This window comes from Myripristis murdjan, chromosome 7 (genome assembly GCF_902150065.1).
Source record: "Myripristis murdjan chromosome 7, fMyrMur1.1, whole genome shotgun sequence".
In the NCBI taxonomy this organism is placed as follows: domain Eukaryota; kingdom Metazoa; phylum Chordata; class Actinopteri; order Holocentriformes; family Holocentridae; genus Myripristis; species Myripristis murdjan.
In genome coordinates this window covers 883,606-909,304 of record NC_043986.1, presented here as the reverse complement: position 1 = coordinate 909,304, position 25,699 = coordinate 883,606, and the positions used below count along the sequence as shown (strand labels likewise).

Genomic DNA, 25,699 nt, shown 5'->3' with positions numbered 1-25,699 from the left:
AAAGAAGTAAGGTGGTTGCTAAAATGAAAAGAGCAAAACAAGACACTTGTGGCAAGAAACACACCCGCAAAATGCAGAACATGAGAGGCTTCAAGAAATCAGATTTCAAAACTCTTATCACTCACTTTTGGAAAGTCTACCACCTCAAGCTCAGATCTGTGGAGGGAATTCACCTGGAAGAACGTTTTAAGGTGTTTTTATAACTCCAATACTACTACTACCACTACTAATGATAATAATGATGATAATGATGATAATAATGATAATAATAATTAAGCAACAAACCTGATCGTGGTTGGTTTTGGAGAATGTGTGGTGTAATGTCTGCTGGTCATTTTCATATTTTTTTTAGGTGTCCTAATATCTCCTCCTACTGGATGGAAGTTGTATCAGATCAATAATTAACTTGAGCTTGATTCTAATTTCAGTGTTATATATTTGGGAAATGTGCCAGTTGGGATGAAAAAACAGGACAGGTCTCTAACAATCTCTAACAGTCTTTTTGTGGATCAAAATAGAAATTAATATTATGGATCAATTGACTTTTTACTTGAGACATGCCACTAAAAATGTGAAAAATATTGGAAAAACTGGAAATTTTATTTGGATCTGAAGTGATTCCTTTACTATGTGGAACAGAGTTTAGGTGAGGAATGAGTGGAAAACCCCTCCTCCCTCAGAATGGCCCGGCTTTGCACTAATAAAACATCCTGGACCATAAAGGACTCTGCTGGGTTCAACTGCACTGTAACCCAGCTCTATTTTTTCTCTTCTTTTCCCTCATCCATTTCCTGTCATACATGATGTTAAGCATTTCACCTTACCTCTGAAGACCCTGTCTGCTCCATGATTTGTATGTTCTTTTTGTTTAAAAAAACAAGAATTAAAGTTACAAAAAAGAGAAAATGGTGAAACCTGCCAATGACCCCATGGTGCAGAAAAGCCATTTGGTTGTTTTTGTAAAAGAAAGAATCTGTGCAGTAATATGACCAAACATGTTAATAAAAGTCATCATATCAGCCGACTATGCAAAAAAAAAAAAAAAAAATGTACACTGAGATAATTCTTGATGTCAACACTGAAATGCTAATTTTGGCTTCTCTGTGAAATCTGAAGAAACCAGAATGCTTGTTGTGCTGATCTCCTTCAGCCAATCAAAGCAACACAGCATGCAGCGTCTCTCTGCTTGCTGGCTGAGAGCACTTTATCTTTCTTGTTTTTTTGAAAAAGAGCTCTAAGGTTAATTGATCCATTTTGGGTCCTAGCCTGGTTCCCTGTGCTTTCTTTTTTTCTTCCCTCTCTCTCCTCCTTCACTCTCTTCTTCCCTGCTACCCTCTCCTGCTTCACCATGCTCACCTGCAGAGCAGGAAGACGCACCCTCCTGCTCTGCGCCTCCACTTTTCTCTCCTCCACTATTTCTACCTGTGTTCTTGTCTCATATAATTGGCAACAAGTGTTAGATTCTCTCACATCACCAATATCACACAGGTAACATTAGGAACATTTAAATATTACACTTGCCACAGCACACATCAGTATCATTTCTATTCCTCAGAACCTGAGGGCATGATGTCATGATAAATCAAAAACATTGAACCTCCTCCATCTAACATTACCTGACTCGCTCCTCGGGAACCTGAATGAGTCATTACAGAAAATTACCTGACATTAAGCTATGTCGTGCAGTTTTTCAAAACGTATGTGAAATGTAACACGTTAAGGCCAAACTGTGTATCCTTAATGTTAAACGTTACTGTCGGTAACAATGCAATGTTAACATTAACCATAACATTAGGGTCATTTTCACAGGCTTGAACAAAAAATGGATTAAGCTTAATCTGGTTTAGGTACCTTTCTCTCGTCCTTTTCTGTCCCTCTGTGAGTGTGCAGTGGTAGAACCGAACAGGCGGGTGATGACTCCGGTGTTCATTTTTCATAATAAAGTTAATTGCAGTGTAGTGTAGCATTTCATGATATTTAAATTATTTCAAACTGGGATTATAGTAAGTATATGTGCGCAAATATAGGCTATATCTATCTATCTATATAGATATAGATAGATAGATAGATATCCATTCATACAATATACTTTAAATTGTTTCAACATCTTGAAAAAAAAGAATCATCATTCCAAAGGCATGGCGGCTTTTATTTTGCTGTGTAGTGGAAACACTGTACTATATAGTGTTAATGGTTAAAAAAAAAAAAAAAAAGAGCATTCTTGCCATGACTCTGAACTGTTCTGCCGTGCTCTGAAAGTCATCAACGTAATTGTCAAAATAATAAGTCATCCACTAAAAAGTTACTAGTATTTCTGATTATTGGTGAGGCTCAAAAACCACACGGTCCATCAACTAGCTCTCTGGTTGCAAGTTGTGTAACGGTTCATATGACGACTCAGGCCTGCGTCTCTTGGCCAGTAATTTAACTCCTGCTACTCTGCACTGTGAGGTTAGTGAAGCCACAGCTTGTAATAATAAAAGATTATCTGTTTTATTACAATGATTGAAAACTGCATTGTAAATAAGAGCAAACTGTCAGTGGAACACATCTTCAAAAGCATCTTCTTCCCCTAAACTCTCATGTCTCAGGTTGCGTTAGGAGAGTGGAGGTTAAAGGTGTTCTTTTCCGACAAGAAGTTTCAGTCGTGACCTTGTTGTGTGGCCGTAATCCTTCTGATCTGTCTCTCTTGTTCATACTTACTTCCTTAAGATAAGATGCAGTGCAAGATGAGCTACATGCAGGGTACATAATTAACACCATTTACCAGCCAAATGCAGGTAAATTTGGATTTTGCGGGTAAATAAATTGCAGTCAGTAAATAAGTTGCAATCACAGCATAGTAGAGAACGACCGATAGTGGATTTGGCTGGTAGCTGATAAATTTGCCGATAGTTGATTACTTGGCCGATAGTCAAAAACAGAGGGGCCGACAGTGCCGTTAACGTAATGTTAGAGTCAGAACGGACAAGCAGTGATGTTAACCTAACCCTAGTCAAAACATTTATTATTCCAGTAACGTAAACCCAATTTATCAATGAAGTTAGTCAACTTTTTATGTAATAACCTTATGAATTTACATAGATACCTTGTGTTGGGGTGCACCTTCCAGAAAAATCAAAGCCAGTTTGTGACAGTTTGGTTTATTTTAAGGACTAGTTTTGTGTGTTTATGTGGGGTGCCAGCCAGGTCTCTCTCCTGGCATTTAAGATTTTAAGTCAGTCAGGTCAGGTTAAATATACACTACTCACAAAAAGTTAGGGATATTCGGCTTTCGGGTGAAATTTGAGGATGAACCTAAAATGCATTATAACCTTTACAGGTGAACTTAATGTGACCTTCTGTAAACTTTTGAATGCACATGTCCAACTGTTCAATGTTTCAGTACTTTTTGCACAAGTTGCTGTTCTCTAACAAGGAGTTTAACGGCAAAATTCACATCAGGTGTTTGATGCTCCAGCTCATCGAGGTCGTATCATTAGGGAACGGCTGCTGGAGACTGGGGTACCTCAAATGGAGTGGCCTGCACTTTCTCAGACCTGAATCCCATAGAAAACCTATGGGATCAGCTGAGTCGCCATGTAGAGGCTCGGAGCTCTGTACCCCAGAACCTCAATGTCCTGAGGGCCGCCCTTGAAGAAGAGTGGGATGCCATGCCTCAGCAGACAATAAGTCGACTTGTGAACAGCATGAGACGTCGCTGTCAAGCTGTAATTGATGCTCAAGGGCACATGACAAGTTATTGACACTGACATTTTTTGTTGTGGTACATCCACCACTGTTGTTGGCTTTTGTTTCAAGAAATTGTTTGAGATGAGGAAATCACCAGTGTATGCTTCTACTTAAATGCCCTACTTTCATGATATAATATCACTGTAGCGTGAACTTCTTATATTTTCCGTAAATTTCACCCAAAAGCCAAATATCCCTAACTTTTTGTGAGTAGTGTATATACCAAACCCTCACAAAGGACATATATGGTAATATAATAGAACCCATATTGAATGACACACAAATTCAATATACAACATACACAACACTTGGAGTTTTAATGTGAAAAATGGTTTGCTGTATTATCAGTATTTTTAACTCACAACTCAAAATCACAGTCCCAAAGTTCAGTGCAGAAAGAAACAAAACAAAATCAGTCCAAACTCAAAATCTCCCACAAAATTCCACCCTGGGTTTTTCCTTTTCATTTGTTTTTTTTTGTTTTTTTTTTTTTTTTTTATCCATGAAAAGAAACCTACGTCATGTCAGTCAGTCCAGTCAGGCTCTGGCTCCAGTCCGGGTTTTGCGGCTGCTGCTCTGCTTGCTGGCTTCCGGGTTCACTGAATGACAGCGGCGGAGTGGGATAGAGGCGATCCGGGAGAATACTGCTTAAACGGGTTGAAATACAGATTCAGATTCCTTCATTGTCATTTCGACATTACATCAGAGATGCACTGCGAAACGAAATAACGATGCATTGGTCACGATAAAAAAAATTGGATAAACACCATAAAAGAGTAAAGGAATAAAAAGAACAAGAATAAAAGAATAATAATTAAAAAAAAAAAAAAAAAATAGCGGTTGAAACTGAGAACCAAGACCTGAACGACCTGAACTCTGCTTGTCTATCGCGGCTTTTACCGTATGCTCCGTGGTTGCAGGTTGTCACACTCACCTCAGTTTACCTGCCCTTGGCAGATTAACCAGGTGAGGTACATTTTTCAAAGATGAATGTGCTACATACAGTACAATAAATATACATGACAAAAGAGGTAAAAAAGGTGATTGTAACATAAACATGTAGAATCTTACAAAAATGTGAGTTCGTTTTGTTAAAAAGACCAAACATGAAACCAGCCACAACACTCAGAAAAGAATATCTAGTAACTTCAGCTGTTTGCTGTTTGCCTCAGTCTATGCACAGTAAACGACAAGTAGTTCAAGATATGTGTCATAAATGGTCACATCTTGTCACATTTATTTTAGTGCTCGGTAAATATGCTTTATTGTTTGGTAATTATTAAGTTAGCGTTGCAGTCTAGTAGCTGTGACTTGGCTAATGCTCCAGAACACCAAAGTCAGGTCAGTTGTGTTTTCAGAGAGAGAGAGAAGCGGTGTTAGCGAGCTACAGAACGAATGAGGAGAGGGAGCGGCGGTACCAAGAACAAACGTTATGTCCTGGAGCACAAAAAATTCTACATCTCTCTTCATTTTGTTAACAAATCCATGCATTAATGTCAATGGAATTATGCTGTTTCTACAATGCCATGAACATCTCTGAAAGCCAAATGAAAGTGACTTAGGTTTCCATGTTGTTGATGAACTCTTCTCCACAGTCGATGATGTGTTTCAGGACGCTCAGAATCAGAAAATCAGTATCATCATTTATGTTGATTTCTTCACTGTAGTTCTTCACAGGAAAGATGCAGCTCATTGGAATTCCCACCAAATCACTGAATTTCTGCATCTAAGTAAAGTTAATAAAAGTCACGGTTGTAATTGTAACTTCAAGAATAGTTTTATGCTAAGATACTGAGATTGCTTGATTGACCCTTCATATATTCTTATCAAGGTTATAAAATCTATGTGCAGTCTATTGAAAAATTACCAGAAGAAACTCACCGTTCCCTTCAGGTACTTGCTCTTATAGACATTCCTCAGATCTCCCTTGATCAGTGGGCAGGCTAAATCAATTCTGGTGAGGACAGCCAGCTGGGGAATTCCTGCAGATACACAACAGGAAACTGTTCAGTCCTTTAAGAATACAGTTTTCAAGGTAACATTGGCAGGGCTGATAGCGTTCCGGCGCCGTGCCGGGATGGACCGCAGGTTCACGAAGCCCAGGGAAGACAGCAAAGGGCATTAAGAATAAATGGCGCTGGGCTTGGATAGAGGAGAATGGGAGCAATGTGGCAGTAGACAGTTACAAGATAGTTAATAGGGTTATTTTCAAATAATGTATATATGTTATATGATGAAATTTGCCACATACATACCCCCACCCCCCACCCCTCTCAGGATTTTTTTCTACTATCAGCCCTGCATTGACTAATCTCAGTGTGGCACCACAGCTTTACACACAAGCTAATGAACATCCTGATGTTTGCTCTTACCCAGGTCACTGGCCGTCTCGCTGATGTCCCTTATCTTCCTCACATGGTCTTTAGTCAGTAGAGCCACTTTGTCAGCAGGTGCAACACACACCAGAACCTGAACTTTGTCATTTAGAGTTGGTTCTGCATTGTAATACTGACTGTCCTCTGACAGTTTAGATCCAGGTTTGAACTAGAAAATAAGCAAAATCCATTTAAGTAATGATGTAAACAGAGTATTTGTTAGGCTCTGAGTTGAAGTAGTGCATTAATTATTTACCGTGTAACCGTCTTTCACATGTCCCTTCATGGCCAGTTTGATGTCTTCCGGATGGACTCCTCTGTTCTTGTCCATCTCAAGACCCATAGTGTCACTGAAGACAAAAGGGTAAAAGTCTCCGGGCTGTCCTTTTAGGATTTTATAGGTTTTGTACTGTAAAACACAGGAGTGACAGTGCTGCTGTTATGATAATGCTATCGTTTGGTGGGCTTTGAAATTTTTTAAAATTTGCAAAACATCTCTAGCTACACCACTGCAGTTACAGTAGGACCTTGATTAGGGCTGCACGATTTTTGTTGAATTGTGAATCACAATTTTCTCTTTACGAATTGAGATCACGATTCTCTCACACAATTCCTACTTTTTTCAACAATAATATTTATTGCACACTTAGAAACTTGAGTTAAATAAATAAATAAATAAATAACTCAGGTCTCCCCCGTAGCTCACCTGGTGAAACGCGTACCTCTTGTACAAGGCTGAGTCCTGACTGGGATCTGAACCATCATCCCCTCTCTCTGCCCTGCCTTTCCTGTCTCTCTCTTTTTTTTTTTTTTAATTTAATTATTGCGAACAACAAAAAATAAAATGCAAAATGAAAGAAAAAAAAAAACAACCAAAAAAGAACAGTGTCCGAAAAGGAGCAGGTAGAAGTAAAACTTATATTACCCTGCCCCTTTCTTGCTTATTAATGAAAAGTAGCTTCCTAAGTCAAATTACAGCCAAATATAACTAAACAGCTGTCCACCATCCAATTAGAGATATACAAATTCAAAATATTTACCACGCTAATGTACATCCATTGACTTAAATATAAAATAATTTAACAAACAAACAAAATCATCCCTTAACACAAGTCCTCCTCAACCGTATAACTCCCCAGGATTTCTTTTTAGGGCCCTCGCCTCTCTGAAGAGGGCCCTATTGTATCTGCTTCGTTTTTTTTTCTCCCTTATTATTACGTCTCTTTGACGCTTAATTTGACCCCCTAAACATGCTCAAAAACTCACCAAATTCGGCACGCACACCAGGTCTGGCGAAAAATTTGATAAAATCAAAAATCGGAACCCCCCGGAGCAAAAATGGGCTCGGTAGCGCCACCTAGTGTGATAGAAAGACCAAACCAGCGTCGAAACGTAGATCTCATCAAGCCCGACATTTTTCGTGCCGTGCCCCCCCACCTAAAACCAACAGGAAGTCCGCAATTTGCGTTTGAAAGTCACGTTTTCGCCCAAATTTCCACTTTGCATGAAATCTATAAACTCCCAGGGCGTTAATTTTATCGGCTTGAACAGCAAATATACGACAGAGACCATAGTGCTTAACAAAAGTTCAGAAGGAATTAGTAAAATTTTGAACCGTTTGGATTTCAGAAGCCCTCAAAGTCAGAGTGTCCACAACCAGCGCCTCCACTTTTCCCCATGGACTCTGGTGGGAATAGCGCAGAATGCTAGGGGCTAATTAGGCCCCTGCTGACTAAAGTAAAAGTCTGACAGCTTTCAAACCTATGCCGATGGAAAGAGGACCACAATTCCTACAAAACTATATATTATGGTGTGGACTGGAAAAGGTGTGTGGCCACGGTGAAGAGTTGTTTAACAGATGGGACTCTGGTCTGCTCTGCTCTGCACTCTGCCTTCTCTACTGACACACACTAGCTGCTGGCACATCCCCCAATGCACATCTCCCTTAAAAGGAGTGACAGGTCATGTCAAGCACACACTAGGACATGCTAACGGCGCCACCTGCTAGAGGAGCACCGCTAGCAACAGGGCCAGAACTGTGTGTGTGCGTGTGTGTGTGTGCGTGTGTGTGTGTGCGTGTGTGTGTGTGTGTGTGTGTGTGTGTGCGTGTGTGTGTGTGTGCGTGTGTGTGTGTGTGCGTGTGTGTGTGTGTGCGTGTGTGTGTGTGTGCCTCAGTGCGCATGTGAACGCGGGGCACGGGTGCGAGGGCCCGTCCAACGCTGCTTGCAGCTTTAATTTGTATTGTTTTTTAAATAGTTCTTTATTTGTGCTTTGCTTCAACACCTCACCCAACCCATTCCACAGTTCCACCCCACAAATAGAAATACACATACTTTTCCTTTTTGAGCAAACACAATGTTTTTTTTAAATTAAAGTTTCTTCTTAAATTATAACCCCCCGCCCTGTCACAAAACATTTTCTGAATATTGCCCTGAAGAGAATTTGTTCTTGCTTTAAACATAATTTGTGCGGTTTTAAATTTGACTAGATCCCAGAATTTCAATAAATGTGACTTAAAAAACAGTGCGTTCGTGTGCTCCCTATATCCCACATTGTGTATTATCCTGATTGCTCTTTTTTGTAGTATGGATAATTAATTAAATGGTTGTAAGTTGCTTTTATACGTGTTACCCCAAACTTCCACACAGTAACACAAATATGGTAATACAAGTGATGAGTACAGGATGTGCATTGATTTATGGTCCAGTATGTATCTTTTCCACAGTATTACAACACTCTTTGCCAGTTTTGCTCTTACATGACTTATCTGGGGCTTCCAGCAAATTTTGTGGTCCAGTATCATACCCAGAAATTTGTATTCGTTAACTCTTTCAATGTGTACATTTTCGATCGTTATTTGCACTTTTGTGTCAACAGGAATTGTACGATTTCCAAATAACATGAATTTAGTTTTGTTCAGATTTAATGATACTTAACTAGGGCTCTATAATTTCCGCAAACACAGGGTCGCGGACAGAATAGCTGAATTAGAAAAGCACCTGCACCGGCACCGTACGAGTCCAACAGGCAGGGAAACTTTCCAGCTACATCGGCGCACTGACATAGATTGTGTAACAAAGTGAAGAGTTGCTACTCCGATCTATTTTCACTGGCTAACAGCAGCACACTGACAGCCTAGCTTGTCTATTCAGAGAAGAGGTATCACATCGGCTTATTTTTCATATTCAATCTATCTCAATCCTGCTCATTCATTGGTAGTTGAATTGTTGGGTCTGTTTGATAAGTAATTTAAAACAAATAATTGTTAAATTATTGGAGTCAAGCTTACTGGTAAACATCTACTCCTTCAAGATAATTTATTATGTTCTACAACTCATAAACATACACCAACACTACATATCAAGTGTTTGAGCAACATATCTCCTCTGTGCTACAAAGGATCCATAGTCTTTTTTGAGGTCTGGCAGTTTGCATCCCTGAATTAATATATCATAATTAATGGTGTCAAATGCTTTTTTTAAGTCTATAAATATCCCTACTGCATACTTCCTGTCATCTAAACTATTGGTAATTTCTTCTGTTAATTCCATTATTGCCATTGATGTTAATCTGTTTTCTCTAAATGCATATTGACTGTCTGTTAGTAAATTATGCTTTTCAATGAAGTTATCTAACCTTTGGATAAACAGCTTTTCCAAAATTTTAGAGAACTGGCAAAGTAGAGATACAGGCCTGTAATTAATGAAATGATGTTTATCCCCATCTTTATATAACAGGATAACTTTAGCAATTTTCATTTTATGTGGAAATGTACCAGTTGTACATGATAAGTTACCTATGTAAGTCAATGGGTTTGCAATAGCATCAATGACTTTCTTGACTAGTGTCATATTAATTCCATTCCAGTGAGTGGATGTTTTATTTTTGCAGCTGTTAACTATATTTATGATTTCATTTGTTTCTACCGCTTTCAAATAGACAGAGCTTGGATTTTTTTCAACTTGACTTTCAACAGCCTTCCCCTCCTTTGGATGAGTGTCCTGTATTTTTTCTGCTAGCAGTAGTCCCATGTTTACAAAAAGTCATTAAACCCATTAACTACATCGTTCATATAATTTATGGTTCTTCCATTGTCAGCAAAGTATTCAGGATAATTTGTGTTAGTTGAACTATTTCTAATAATACTGTTTAATATGTTCCATATCCCTTTAATATTGTTTTTATTGTTCTCTAATAGTTTAGTATGATATTCCTTCTTGCAAGCCCTCATAATATTAGTTAGTTTATTTTTATATCTCTTATCCTTTTGTGATCCATGGCTTGCCTGTGTGTGTTTTTTTTTTTTTTTTTTTTTTTTTTTTGGCTATAGTATTGTATAATTGGACAATTTTTATCATATAGTGACTTAAATATTTCTAAAAATGTTTCATAGGCAATGTCAATATTGTCTTTTTCATAAATAGTCTTCCAGTTTTGTGATAATAATTCAGTTCTGAATGCATTTAATGATTCTTCTGTTATTTTTCTTCTATATTTAGTTTTGTGGTCCTCCTTCTCCCTTCCACAGGCACAGTCATGAATCACAAATACAGATAAATGATCACTGATATCATTCATCAGGAGCCTACTCACTAAGTTGCTTTCCATTTAGTTTGTAAATATGTTGTCGATTAAAGTTGCACAGTGCGCTGTTATTCTACTTGGTTTTGTTATCAGTGGATATAAACTCATACTATACATTGTATTGATAAATTCTTCTGTCATTTTATGTTTGTTAGGATTGAGTAAGTCTGTATTAAAATCTCCACAGATAAACATGACCTTCTGACATGTTTTGGTAAATATTTCCTCCATACAGTTTTTAAAAGTTTCAATGTTGGATGCTGGGGCTCTGTATACACAACTGTCAATCACGTTTTTTTGTTTTCCCATGCAAATCTCAACGGTAATACATTCCATCATATCATCAATAGTAATTGACATGTTCTCCACAACGTTATAGTTGAGACTTTTATATACAGAGCAACCCCTCCTCCTTTTTTAATTGAATTCATATCCTTTCAACTCAAAATCCTCTCCCCTCTCAGAGTTGAGCCAGGTCTCAGATATTGCTATGATATAGAATGGCTTTTTAAATTGACTTAGATATTCTTTTATGTCTTGGAAATTGGCATATAAGCTTCTGCAGTTCATTCATTCATTCATCTTCTAAACCGCTTAATCCTCACTAGGGTCGCGGGGGGGTGCTGGAGCCAATCCCAGTGCTCATAGGGCGAAGGCAGTGAAACACCCTGGACAGGTCGCCAGTCCATCACAGGGCAGACAGACAAACACTGACATTCACACACACACACACAGTCATACCTAGGGGCAATTTAGCTTCTCCAATTCACCTAACCTGCATGTCTTTGGTGGGAGGAAACCGGAGTGCCCGGAGGAAACCCACGCAGACACGGGGAGAACATGCAAACTCCACACACAAAGGACCCTGGGTGGGAATCGAACCCAGGACCTTCTTACTGTGAGGCGACAGTGCTAACTAGTAGGGATGCACCGATCTGCTTTTTTCACTTCCGATACCGATATCTGAGGTTTAGTATCGGCCGATACCGATCCGATACTGATACAGAAAAACAACACTGAATTACCTAACAAACGGTATGTCTCAATGTGTAGAAAAGACTGGGATCATTCTTTTGTGCAAGGCAACATTTTCCTTTTCTTTTTTTAAACAAATAAACAGATATAAAAGTACTGAATTACTTATTTATTTATTTAATAACTATGCACCAGTACAGCAATCTTAAATAAACCAACAGCTTCACAAGCTTCGTCAAACATGTAAAAAATATAACAAAACCTCTCCTGGTTCAGTCAGTGCAATTAGGAATATAACACCCAATGTAAAATAAATAATAAAGGAGCTGAAATTGAGAAAAAAAAAACAAAAACAAAAAAACAACAACAACAGCTTCACTAGCTTGGTTAGTAGACATTCAAAATAAACAGCAATCAGCTCTTTACAATGGATTGGTGCAAATAGGAATTAAACATCCATTACAAAAGCAGCTGAATAAAACAATAGCTTCACTAAGCTTGGTAAAAAATAATAATAATAATAATAATAATCAGAGGTAGTCCCAACTTGTCAAGTTTTTTCACACACATAGCCTACCATTCAGTGTCAGTGACCTGCTCCAGCAGATTTCTCAAGCTTCTCAGGCTCAGGCTCAAGCATCACTAGTAGGTTCTTGCTTAGGAAAGCAAGCATTTCTGCTCTCTCGGCTGTGAGTCTGTGGTTAATTAGCAGCCGGAATCCCTCGTCCCCAACAACCAACAGCGGTTATGCATCCATAACAATGAAGTTCAGTATCCTCCCAGTGATTTTGGTTGCCTGCACACTATTAGGTGGAAAATTTTCTCCTCTTTCCTTCGTCTCCTTCCAAGTTAGCTGCTTCATACCACCTTCCTTTTTGTTTATTCAGTTCAACGAACTCAGCGTGCTCTATAGCAGCGGTCCCCAACCACCGGTCCGCGGCCCGGTACCGCTCCGCGAGAAATTCCGCGAGATATTCCATACCGGGTTGTACACCCCGACTGACACCGCCCCCAGCCCCCCGCGTCGTGTCGCGGTGAAGTCTCTGGAGGTGCTTGATTAAATTAGTTGTGTTACAGCATTTTACCATTTTCAAAACAATGCGAGTCTCCGCACGGCGAGTTGCTAGTGCGTGACGTCACTCACAGCGCACAGCATAGAATTTCCTGATCTGAGTTAACAATGCTGTTGTACTGCTCATCGGGTATAGTAGCAACATTTATTGTTTAAGTGGTTGACGAAATTATTGTCTGGATCAATGTCTATATCAGTGTTCATGTTTGGGTGCTATGAGATTTCCCTTGAGTCAGTTGGCTGTCAGTGATTTAGTGTCACTGGTATTTGTCCAGTTCTTCCATTTCTCAGATGGCCAGCACTTTGGCTTCTTCCGGTACCTGTTCAGTCTGATGAACACCTTACAGTTTTTGGTCCATGTTGACTGGATTTTCCTCTGCTTTCTGAGGAGGCGTGCCTGTCTGGTAATGTCAGAATTTTTCTTTGTAAGATGCTCGTTCGCATAAACGTCCGATCCCTTCAGCTTCCTTCCTTGTCTGAGTAGTGCATTTTTATGTTTTCTGTTGATGAATCCGATTATTATGGCCGGTTTGTCGTTCTTGCCTTTCCGAGGAAGAGGATGACATGTCTCAATGTCAGTTTTGTTGATGGAGATGCCTTTGTTGTGGAAAAAGGCCGTCACCTGTTGTTCAAGGGACTCCAGGTCTGGCTCGGTGGTCTCGCAGGCATCTGCCGGCGTCCCGCTGACAATCACATCATTAATACGGGAGTATTGCTCCAGATCCGCCACCCGACACTCCAGTAGGGCTATCCTCCTGTCCTTCTTGGCATTTTGTCTCTTCAGTTTAGAGATAGTTGCTATTTCTCCAGACATGAAGTCCAGAGCTTTTTTGATGTTCTCGACCTCCTCATCCAAAATCACACTCTCTTAACTGTCACTATCACATCAAGCAGAAATGCCAGAAAATTTAAAAAAGAAGTCTCTTTTAACACAAAATACCTCAAGTGTCTCTTCCTCTCTTATTTTAGACGCTTAATCATACAGTGCACATGGCGATGCTGTGTAACACCTGTGTTATTGAGGTTTGAGGCGACTGGCTCATTGTGAGCTCATATTTGGATCCTATGGTGACGTTTGAGGCGGTTATAGAGATTCACAGTGTGACTTCACAGTGTGACGATGCCAAAGCATTACTTACAAATTCTAACTCCTTGAACATCATCAAATTTCAGCTGGAAAAAGTTCCATATGCATCCTGGTATGAGCACATCACTCTGCCATGTCAGGTTGCCATGGTAACAGGGACTGACAACGAAGCGCTGCGAGCGAGGGAGCGAAATGAGAGAACATTGAGTTGTATGCATGAAGGTTGATATAATAGCGTGTTTTGCTTTGCATGTGGACGCAGCGTGACGTCACTGCACGCGGGAATAGAAGCAAGTGAGTCGTCATCATTTAGAAATGAGCCACATAGACGTAATCAAGATGATTTTTTTACAATTAACAGGGTTCGTACGGGTGCTTGAAAACCTTGAAAATGCTTGGATTTTAATGTTATGTTTTCAAGGTTTGAAAAATGCTTGAATTTTGGGTAACGTGCTTGTAAATGCTTGAATGCTTGAAACTGTTACCATATTTCTGGTCTGACTAAATGGACCACTTATTAAATGGAGAGAAATAAAATAAGTCGGATTAAAAATGACGCCTTCACAGCTCACGCTCTGATGGGTTTCACAAGAGCTGGATTGATTTTCATGTGTCACGCCCCCAACAAGAGGGCAGTGCAGCAGCATGCGACCAACGTGCCGGGAGGTTGCTGTTTTAATGAACGTTGGCTGGATAATGAAAAGTAGAAACAGTGGATAAAACATGGACCAAATCCACGTGTAGCATGCTGCAAAATATGCAAAAAGAAGCTTCAACTTTTCGCTATGGGAGAGTCAGCACTCTCGAGTCATGAAAAGTAAGTCACAGAGATGACTAGCCCTACATGTGTGATTTGTTGGCTAACCAGTGGCGTAGTCTACGTGATATGCAGGTATACAGCCACTAGAAAAGGTCCCGCATTTCCGTATAACCACTTAAAAATGCGCAAAGATACGTATCAGTATGTTTTTTCACGTTCAACGTTCACTTTCCCGTTCATAAAGTCGCCTTCTCTGTGTTACGAAGCGGGCTCTTTTTGACCATTTTTCGGGGGACACTACAGCTGGAGCTAACATTAACGTTTCAGAAAGGGAGCCTGTGTGTGTGCGTGCGTGCGCACGCGCGTATACCCACTAGAATAAACTAGACTACACCACTGTGGCTAACCATTAGCTGCATGCTAGACCTAAATGTAGAAGCACTATGTGATGTGTCTGAATGGCAGTGTCAATTAGTGACAATTATTAAGGGCTAAGTTAAGAACAAAGCCTGCGTTTCTCAACAGTAAACTGCAGGAACTTCCCACAACTTAGAATTGAAGCACAGCTGATGTTAGCCCATAAGATGATAGACATAAGAGTAGACACCGCTTGGCTACTGGAGCGCAAGACGTATACCAAAGCAGTAAGCTCTCTCTCTCTCTCTCTCTCTCTCTCTCTCTCTATTTTTATGCTATCTATCTATGAACCATATTGATACAGTATATTAATAATATATATGAATTATATTGACATATTTATTATTATTATTATTATTATCATTATTTAATATTCTTAGATGGTTTTCTTGTTCATTTAATGTAATCTATTTTTTTTTTTTTTTATCTTATTTTACTTATGCAATTGTTATGTAAATTTTGAATTTTCCCTTAGGGGGATCTACCTATACCCTACATCTACTGTATAAGGAGAGGGCAGACTAAATACTTCTAGCTGTAGAAGCTGTTTTCTTTTTTGGTTTTTTTTCTTCTGTTTTTCTGTAATTTTCTTTCTGATTTTTAATACTGCATACCTGTATTTCCTGTATGCAGTATTTAAAAAAAACAGAAGGATATATATATACCGGATTTCTCCTTTAATGGTACTGGAAAACCTGAAAAAAATGACCTTGAAAGTCCTTGAAAAGTGCTTGAATTTGACCATGAAAAAAGTGTACGAACCCTGAATTAATTGTGCAGCCCAAACCATAATTATTTGCACCCCAGTTTTTCAGAATGACTGGTTAACTGCATGGACATTTCCGTTTTAATTTCCACTTAATTTCCACTTCCACTTTAGAGATGAGGCTGTTGCTTAGGTTATTTGTACAGTAAACAGTGTTCATACTTTCTTGGTGAAACTTTCACCGGTATTTGCCTCGGCCAAAGCTCTGCATGTGATTCTGCCTTGTAAGACACTTTCGACAGAGTTGATGAAACTGGATTTTCCAGCTCCAACTAGCCCATGAAGCAGGATTCTCAGATGTTGGACGTCGTCTTTGTAGGGTTTGTAATCCCTCACATACTGCAGCACTGTGTCTTTTTTTCTGTTTAACAAAGGAAAAATTATCAAATCAGGTTTTCAAACGGTGCATACATTGTGTTGTTCAGATGTTTAGATTGAGGTTTATTCTGTCAGACAAACAGGATGTTGGAGAGGGAGATTAACCTGCAACAAGCAGTGAATAAAGCCAGCATGGAGAAAAACAGTCACTAAACACCATGTTGCACAGTTTCTGTCATTTTGAAAATACTAAAACACAGAGAGCGCCACACAGACATTAGTTTGGTACTTACTCCCATGGTATTTCCCTCCATGGCCTCTTAAAAGCTGGGAAATAAAGTGCACATGTTGGTTAAGACGTCAGCAGTGTTTCACAGATACCCCTTTTCCACCAGGGCTGGTTCGGAGCCGGTGCCTGACTTAGCACCAGTTTTTTGGTTTTCCACCGCCCAAGCTGGGGCCAAACTGGTGCCAAACTGGTTCCAAACTGGTGCTAGGCAAGCACCGACTCCGAGCAGGGGCTAAACAGGAGCCAGAGAAAGATCCGATGACGCGGCCCACCGCGTCATTGGTGGGCGGGGTTACAAAACAAAACAGGAACTGCGAACGCTATAAACATAAACAATAATCCCCGAGAAGCCGTTGGTTATACTGATTTTACAACGGCATGGAACGCGGCTCAGCAAATTACATTTAAGGATGAGAAGCACCCGTTTTATAACTAAACATAGCTGTCATTCATTCCGATCACGAATCCGACAGGTAGCCGGCAATAATTGTGTTTTTCGCCTCTGTATTGAAATGTAGGCTTGTAAAGACACAAGCAGTATTTGCATCGCTAATAAATCCAGATCCTGCTCCACCCAGGGCCAGAAACTGTATGGGGAAAGCAGCATTATATGCTTGACTGAGACGTGGCTCACGAACATCATCCCCGACTCTCTGATCAGTTTCAGCGGCTTCAGGACAGGACGGGCGGACAGAGACGCTGCAGCCACTGGATTGTATGAGTGTGCAGTTTGATGTGTTGAAGTGATGAAGCTGCCGTGACAATGTAATTTCCTGCAAAGGATTAATAAAGTATCATTCATTCATTCATTCATTCATTCATGATGGTTATTGTGATTCTGAGCGAGCGTCTCGCGCACCCGTCATCACGTTTTCCGAAGACGTCATGACGTGGCTCTGACTTGGCTCCACTTGGCTGTTGACCGGTGGAAAAGCAAACCGGTTCTTCGTTGGCACCAGTTAAGCACCGGCTCTAGCACCAGCTCCGAACTAGCACCAGGTTTTTTCTGGTGGAAAAGGGGCAAGAGACATCATGCAGGCACTTGTCATTCTCTGTGAGTGATCACTTAATCAAGATTGAATTTCAAAATGTGTCTTACTAGGAGATGGTGGTGGTGGGGTTCGTGGTGGGGATGGTGCGGGGGTTGAAGGTTTGGAAGGTGAATCTCCCATTGCTAGAAAATAACACATGTAAAACTTAGATATTACCGCTTAAGGAACAATTTATTCATTGCCTAAAATCAAACTGTAAACACAACTCTGAGACTTAATACTTGGATTGAAAAAGTTGAATATTTCAAGTTGTATTACACTCAAAATGAGTTGAATGGATCATGGCTTTGTGCATTATCACTGGTAAAAGGGAATATATATGGTACAACATGAAAGTTTCTTTAGGGATTAGTTAAAAACAATATGTAAATAAAGAAGATAAAAGCAACTGCTGTTTTGGTTTCATATTCTGTGAGAGATACATGTAAAAAATATTCAGAAAAACAAATCAGCCCTTAAAAGCTTAAAAAATAATAAAAATCATTGATTAAAATGAATTGTCTGACAAAAAAAAAGTTAGAGTAGTTGTAACACCAGTTTCCAAATCACCACTGACACAGAAAGTGAAAATGAAAAAGAAAGCAACTTTACAAAGAATTGCCTTGTCCAAATTCACATTTCTTCAGTGATTGAAGGTATTCATCACTACATTAATTTTAAGACAAAACACTGAATTTTAACAGTGCAAACAAAAGCATGCCTATTTCTGTTTTGCTCCCAAATCTGAGGACAACAAACAGAGAAAAAACATACCTGTGCTGTCGTAGAACCAGGAGAGACTGCAGTGTTTGGAGAAGAATAAGCGGTGGTGGAAATAAATAAGCTATATATAATATCTGCCTCTAGAAGCTCCACCCTTTAATAGTGACAGTGGTACCCCATGTGACTTACAAGAAATCTTCCTGTTTCCTATGAGGCAACAATCCATTATCATCATCTCACTTTTAGTTTCACTTCTAAACCTACTCTGTGTGATTCATAAGAACCCCTGTCTTTGTTGGTAACTGCATCTCACTTTCAGTTTCACTGCAGAATGAAATGACACAGCAAAAGCAGAATCATAATAATAATAAAGTAAAATAACAACAGAAAGCTTTACAGAATAGGCCAATCAAGAGCAACACAAAATGAAGGTAAAATCAAGATAAAGTTAAAACAAGAAAACAAAGATGCAAAAGTAGAGAGAAAACAAAAAGATGTTGTAGGATAGAGACTGCAAAAGAGATAAAAGGGCAGCAGAAATAAACAAACAAGGCAAATATCAATAACTGCAAAAATAAAAGAAATTAATATCTTAAAAACTCATTAAATCCAACCACATTAACACGTAGAAATTCAAATACGCATGTCTGCACAGATGCACATGTTAAACATCTTGTCAGCCCGTACCAGACTGTGATATTTCCATGTAGCTCCTAAAACCAGCCCAGCATTTATCAAGTCCCCCCAGTCTAATGTCCTGACACTGTGATATAACACACTGACAACACCCCCCTCAGCTCTTCTTATTACTGTTAGTAGCAGCAGTAGTAGTGGTGGTGGCAACAAAGGCAGGATTAGTATCAGCTGTTGGCATTATTTTGCATTTATTTTGTATTTTTCCCCTTTTCCTGTCCTGTGCTGTTTCTCTTTGCACACCAAAGGGAAAACATCTTGTGGATCATCTGAGCTCATTGATCACTAACAGCCTGTGAGGCTATTAAAGAAACCAGAGTGGGTCACTGTGCTGCAGAACAGTCTGCAGTTTAACCCTTTGATGCATGAATTATGAAAGCCTGAGTCAAGATTTTTTTTGTATGTGTTTTTACTCTTCTTAGGGCATGAACCCTTTTGTGAGTCTCCATACTTCTTTAAGGATGCAGAACTGGTATTACCATGTCATGATACTGGTATTAATGTTTCCAGCAACAAGAACTGACAGTCTCTCCATAAACCTCAATGTAGGGGAGCAGCATTCTAACAGCTGATGTGCAATTCCACCATAGAAACCATTGCATTTAGGAGAAAATGACTTTTAAACAGCTGTCCACTGTAGTGACCGCTATGCGCCAAAGGGTTAAACAGCTTCTCTGCTCCAGAATGATTTCTGAAGGTTCTGGGGTAAAACCAGTCCTCCGGCCGGCTCTTTTAATCTATTTGTCCAATCTCTTTTTATCACCAGCTGTTTTGCTTTTCCCCTGTCAGACCAAACCATGAAACAGCACACCAGCCACAATACTCAGAGAAGAATATCTAGTAACTTCAGCTGTTTGCTGTTTGCCTCAGTCTATGCACAGTAAATGACAAGTAGTTCAAGATATGTGTCATAAATGGTCACTTCTTGTCACATTTATTTTAGTGCTCGATAAATATGCTTTATTGTTTGGTAATTATTAAGTTAGCTTTGCAGTCTAGTAGCTGTGACTTGGCTAATGCTCCAGAACACCACAGTCAGATCAGTTGTGTTTTCAGAGAGAGAGAGAAGCGGTGTTAGCGAGCTACAGAACAAATGGAAAAAAAGGTGCGGCAGTACCAAGAACAAACGTTGCTATGTCCTAGAGCACAAAAAATTCTACATCTCTCTTCATTTTGTTAACAAATCCATACATTGTCAATGGAATTATGCTGTTTCTATAATGCCATGAACATCTCTGAAAGCCAGTTGAAAGTGATTTAGGTTTCCAAGTCGCTGATGAACTCTTCTCCAAAGTCGATGATGTGTTTCAGTGCACTCAGTATCAGAGAGTCAACATCATCCTTTATTGTCGTCTCTTTGTTGTAGTTCTTGACAGGAAAGACGCAGTTCATCGGAATTCCCACCAAATCACTGAATTTCTGCATCTAAGTTGGAAGTAACAAAAGGAACGGTTGACCTCAAGTTGTTTTTGGTCACAAACTGAGATTCCTTGATTGACCCTTCATATATTCTAACCCATGTTACAAAATCTGGATGCAGTCTATTGTAAAATTACCAGTAGAAACTCACTGTTTCCTCCAGGTTCTTGCTCTTATAGACGTTCTTCAGATCTTTCTTGATCTCTGGGCATGCTAAATCAATTTTGGTGAGGACAGCCAGCTGGGGAATTCCTGCAGATACACAACAGGAAACTGTTCAGTCCTTTAAGAATACAGTTTTCAAGGTAACACTGACTAATCTCAATGTGGCAGCACAGCTTTACACACAAACTAATGAACATCCTGATGTTTGCTCTTACCCAGCTCACTGGCCATCCTTCTGATGTCCTTCATCTTCTTTACATGGTCTTTAGTCAGTAGAGCTGCTGTGTCAGCAGATACAACACACACCAGAACATGAACTTTGTTGTTCTGAGTTGGGTGTGCATTGTAAAACTCACTGTCATCTGACAGTTTAGATCCAGGTTTGAACTAGAAAACAGGACAGGTCTCTAACAATCTCTAACAGTCTTTTTGTGGATCAAAATAGAAATTATGGAACTATTGACGTTTTCCTTGAGACATGCCACTAAAAATGTGAAAAATATTGGAAAAACTGGAAATTTTATTTGATTCTGAAGTGATTCCTTGACTATGTGGAACAGAGTTTAGGTGAGGAATGAGTGGAAAACCCGTCCTCCCTCAGAATGGCCCGGCTTTGCACTAATAAAACATCCTGAGCCATAAAGGACTCTGCTGGGTTCCACTGTGCTGTAACCCAGCTCTATTTTTTTCTCTCCTTTTCCCTCATCCATTTCCTGTAATACATGATGTCAAGCATTTCACCTTACCTCTGAAGACTCTGTCTGCCCCTTGATTTGTATGATCTGTTTTTGTTTAAAAAACAACAATTAAAGTTACAAAAAACTGCAAACTGAACAAATGGTGCAGAAAAGCCATGTGGTTGTTTTTGTAAAAGAAAGAATCTGTGCAGTAATATGGCCAAACATGTCATAATAAAAGTCATATCAGCCAATTATGCAAATAATTGTACATACACTGAGATAATTTTTGATGTCAACACTGAAATGAAATGCTACTTTTGGCTTCTCTGTGAAATCTGAAGAAACCAGAGTGTTTGTTGTGCTGATCTCCTTTAGCGGGCTAAAATCCTTGATTATGCGATTAAATATGCAGGGTTTTTATGTAATTTATGCGGTGAAAGTGTGGGAAGTTGCAAAGTATGCGAATAGTTGTGAAATATGCGAAAAGATGCGAAATATGCAGGAACAAAAAAATGTTTTTTACTATTGGGCTGTGTTACTTATTCTCTCTTTATCTCTCTCTTTGTCTCTCTCTCACTCCCTCCATCTCTCGCCCTCTCTTCTATATCTTTCTCTATCCCTCTCTCTCTCCCTCACTTTCTTTCTCTCTCTCATCCTCTCTCCCTCCCCACTCTTTCTTTCTCTCTCTCTCTCTCTCTCTATTTCCATCTCGCTCCCTCTCTCTTCTATCTCTTTCTCTAGCCCCCTCTCTTTCTCATCCTTTCTCTCTCTCTTTTTCTCATCCTCTCTCTCCATCTCTCTCTCTATCCCTCCCTCTCTCTCATCCTTTCTCTCCCTCCCTCTTTCTCTCTGTCCATCTCTCTCTCACTTTAACACACACACACACACACACCTTACCACTGATGTTAAAACCCTTTCCAATTCAATTAAACATTCAATTTTTTTTTTAAAAAAAAGCAATTTTAATAGGGATATTTTAATCACACATGCATACACACACTCTCTCTCTCTCACACACACACATGCACACACAAACACACACACGTTCTCCGTCTCATTCCGTTTTCATACTAGTTTGTTATTCAGCTTCAATCTTTACTCACCTTGTTTCGCATTGCCCTCGCAAGGGTCTTGGAGGTTGCTGCCTGAGTAAAGGTGAGTTATTTGGAGCTCGCTTTGCCTTCAGCAGCAGAAAGCATTTTGGAATGTTTACTGGTGGCGAAGTGTTGCAACACGGTTGACTTTTGTTTGTGCTCCAAAACCAAGTTGCACAGGGTGCAAAAAAGTTTCCCCGCTATTATGTAATACACCGGGGTACTGTTTAGCCCGGTCTTAGTATGAAATATTCGTGGGCAAATGAGATCGATTAGCTTTCTTCATTTTTGTTTGGCGTTCTTCCATTAGCTCGTTGTTGTGTTGTGTTGTGAATGCGCGAGCTGATGACGTCGGGCCAGGCGTCAAATATAAATTAACATCACAACTCAATTTATTTATTTTAGTCATATTTTTCTCATTTTATCCGAAAAAAAGCGGAAATTGTGAAATCAAGCGAGACCCGCTTATTTTGCATATTTTCCACGGGAATTTACGATTATTGTGGGAATTATGCGCCGTTTTGGAAAATAATTGACCCCCGCATAATCAGCGACATTTGGGTGATTTATGCGGGAATTCATGTGATCGCATAATCGCGTTTTTCTGGAGGGTCTAATTTTATTAAATAATTTGCGATCACAGCATGGGACCAGAGTTTATTGATTAATAAATATAGATATGGAATAGATGTTTAATTGCCCTGACCTACTATAATAGTGTTAATGGTTTTTAAAAAAAAAAAAAAAGAGCATTCTTGCCATGACTCTGAACTGTTGTGCCGTGCTCTGAAAGTCATCAACGTAATCGTCAAAATAAAAAGTCTTCCACTAAAAAGTTACAAGGATGTCTGATTATTGGTGAGGCTCAAAAAACCACACGGTCCATCAACTAGCTCTCTGGTTGCAAGTTGTGTAACGGTTCATAAGACGACTCAGGCCTGCGTCTCTTGGCCAGTAATTTAACTCCTGCTGCTCTGCACTGTGAGGTTAGTGAAGCCACAGCTTGTAATAACAAAAGACTATCTGTTTTATTACAATGATTGAAAACTGCATTGTAAATAAGAGCAAACTGTCAGTGGAACACATCTTCAAAAGCATCTTCTTCCCCTAAACTCTCATGTCTCAGGTAGGGTTAGGGCAGTGGAGGTTAAAGGTGTTCCTTTCTGACGAGAAGTTTCAGTCGTGACCTTGTTGTGTGGCCGTAATCCTTCTGATCTGCCTCTCTTGTTCAGACTTACTTCCTTAAGATAAGATGCAGTGCAAAATGAGCTACAAATGCAAGTAAAGTTGGATTTGGTGGGTAAATAAATCGCAGTCAGTAAATAAGTTGCAATCACAGCATAGGACCAGGTTTATATCGCTGTTTTTTTGGGGGGGGGTTTTTGTGACCCAGCTGAGATTAATGTGACCCCCACTGTCCAGTACAGAACGACTGATAGTGGATTTGGCTGATAGCTGATTAATTTGTCGATAGTTGATTACTTGGCCGGTAGTCCAAAAAGAGGGGCCGATAGTGCCGTTAACGTAACGTTAGAGTCAGAATAGACAAGCAGTGATGTTAACCTAACCTGAGTCAAAACATTTATCAAAACATTTATTATTCCAGTAACCTAAACCCAATTTATCAATGAAGTTAGTCAGCTTTTTATGTAATAACCTTATGAATTTACATAGATACCTTGTGTTGGGGTGCACCTTCCAGAAAAATCAAAGCCAGTTTGTGACAGTTTGGTTTATTTTAAGGACTAGTTTTGTGCGTTTATGTGGGGTGCCAGCCAGGTCTCTCTCCTGGCATTTAAGATTTAATGTCAGTCAAGTCAGTTTAAATATGTGTACCAAACCCTCACAAAGGACATATATGGTAACATAATACAGTTGTCCCTCGCTATAACGCGGTTCACCTTTCGTGGCCTCGCTGTTTCGTGGATTTTTTGTTGCGCAATTTTGCATGCCTTTTTTTTTTTTTTTTTTTTTTTTTTTTTTTACAGCGCATTGTGTTCTGCGTCCTGATTGGCTAAGGGACTGTAGACCATTGTCAATCAATTTCCTCCGTGCCTTGTCTCCTGTACAGTACAGAATGCTTTCATTCTATAATACTGGACTTTTTCTACGAAGGTTTGAACTTTGAGAGTTTAAACAAGAGAGAAAAGTGAGAAAATGTTAATGCCTGTCTGAGAAAAGTGTATAAAGTGTGTAGTGAGGGGTTTTACAGCCTTAAAACATCTATAGTAATTGTAAAAAATAAAGCTGACTACTTCGCAGATTTAGAGAGATAGATAGATAGATACTTTATTCATCCCGAAGGAAATTCACATTCAAATTGAGATTCAGATTTCGCCTATTGCGGGTTATTTTTAGAACGTAACTCCCGCGATAAACGGGAGTTACACTGTACATCCTATATTGAATGACACAAATTCAGTATACAACACACACAACACTTGGAGTTTTAATGTGAAAAATGGTTTGCTGTATTATCAGTCTTTTTAACTAACAACTCAAAGTTCAGTGCAGAAAGAAAAAAACAAAATCAGTCCAAACTCAATATGCCCCACAAAATTCCACTCTGGGTGTATCCTTTTCATTTGTTTTTTGTTTTTTTTTAATCCATGAAAAGAAACCTACGTCATGTCAGTCAGTCCTGTACAGTCAGTCCAGTCAAGCTCTGGCTCCAGTCCGGGTTTTGCGGCTGCTGCTCTGCTTGCTGGCTTCCGGATTCACTGAATGACAGCGGCGGAGTGGGACAGAGGCAATCCGGGAGAATACTGCTTAAACGGGTTGAAATAGCAGTTGAAACGGAGAACCTAGACAGTAACTAATTAGTAATTAGTACTATCAGAGACGATACTATCGGCCTGCCGATTAAGCGGTCGTTCCTTACTGTCCAGCACACCGACTGTTTGGGGCTTTCTGTGCCATGTCTGTCTGAGTTTTTGCCACAAGAAACATCTGCATTACATGATATCAGGGAAGTGGTGACACATTTCCAGTGTTAAACCTCAAAAAAAAAAAAAGAAAAAAAAAGAAGCCAGAGAAGTCACAGAGGTCAGTGTCCTTGCTTGAAGAGAAGCACCAACATCCTGACTAAAACATGAAGCTTAAATGTACAGCATGTAAATAATACATAATGCAGTTTAGTGGCTGATGACAAATATTTCTGGTTGGTAACTTCTCAGTTTACCTGCCTTTGGCAAATGAATCGGGTGAAGTAAATTTTTCAAAGATGAAGGTGCTACATACAATACAATAAATATACATGACAAAAGAGGTAAAAAGGTGATTGTAACATAAACATGTAGAATCTTACAAAAATGTGAGTTAATTTTGTTAAATAGACCAAACATGAAACCACACACAATATTCAGAAAAGAATATCTAGTAACTTCAGCTGTTTGCTGTTTGCCTCAGTCTGTGCACAGTAAATGACAAGTAGTTCAAGATATGTGTCATAAATGGTCACATCTTGTCACATTTATTTTAGTGCTCTATAAATATGCTTTACTGTTAGGTAATTATTAA

General features: G+C 39.4%; 1 protein-coding gene across 1 annotated transcript in view; it reads left to right on the top strand.

Moving 5' to 3' along the window:
* The window catches only part of bcap31 (B cell receptor associated protein 31), an 89,984-nt gene that overhangs the window by 24,233 nt on the left and 40,052 nt on the right, over positions 1-25,699 (top strand). The window lies entirely within an intron of this gene.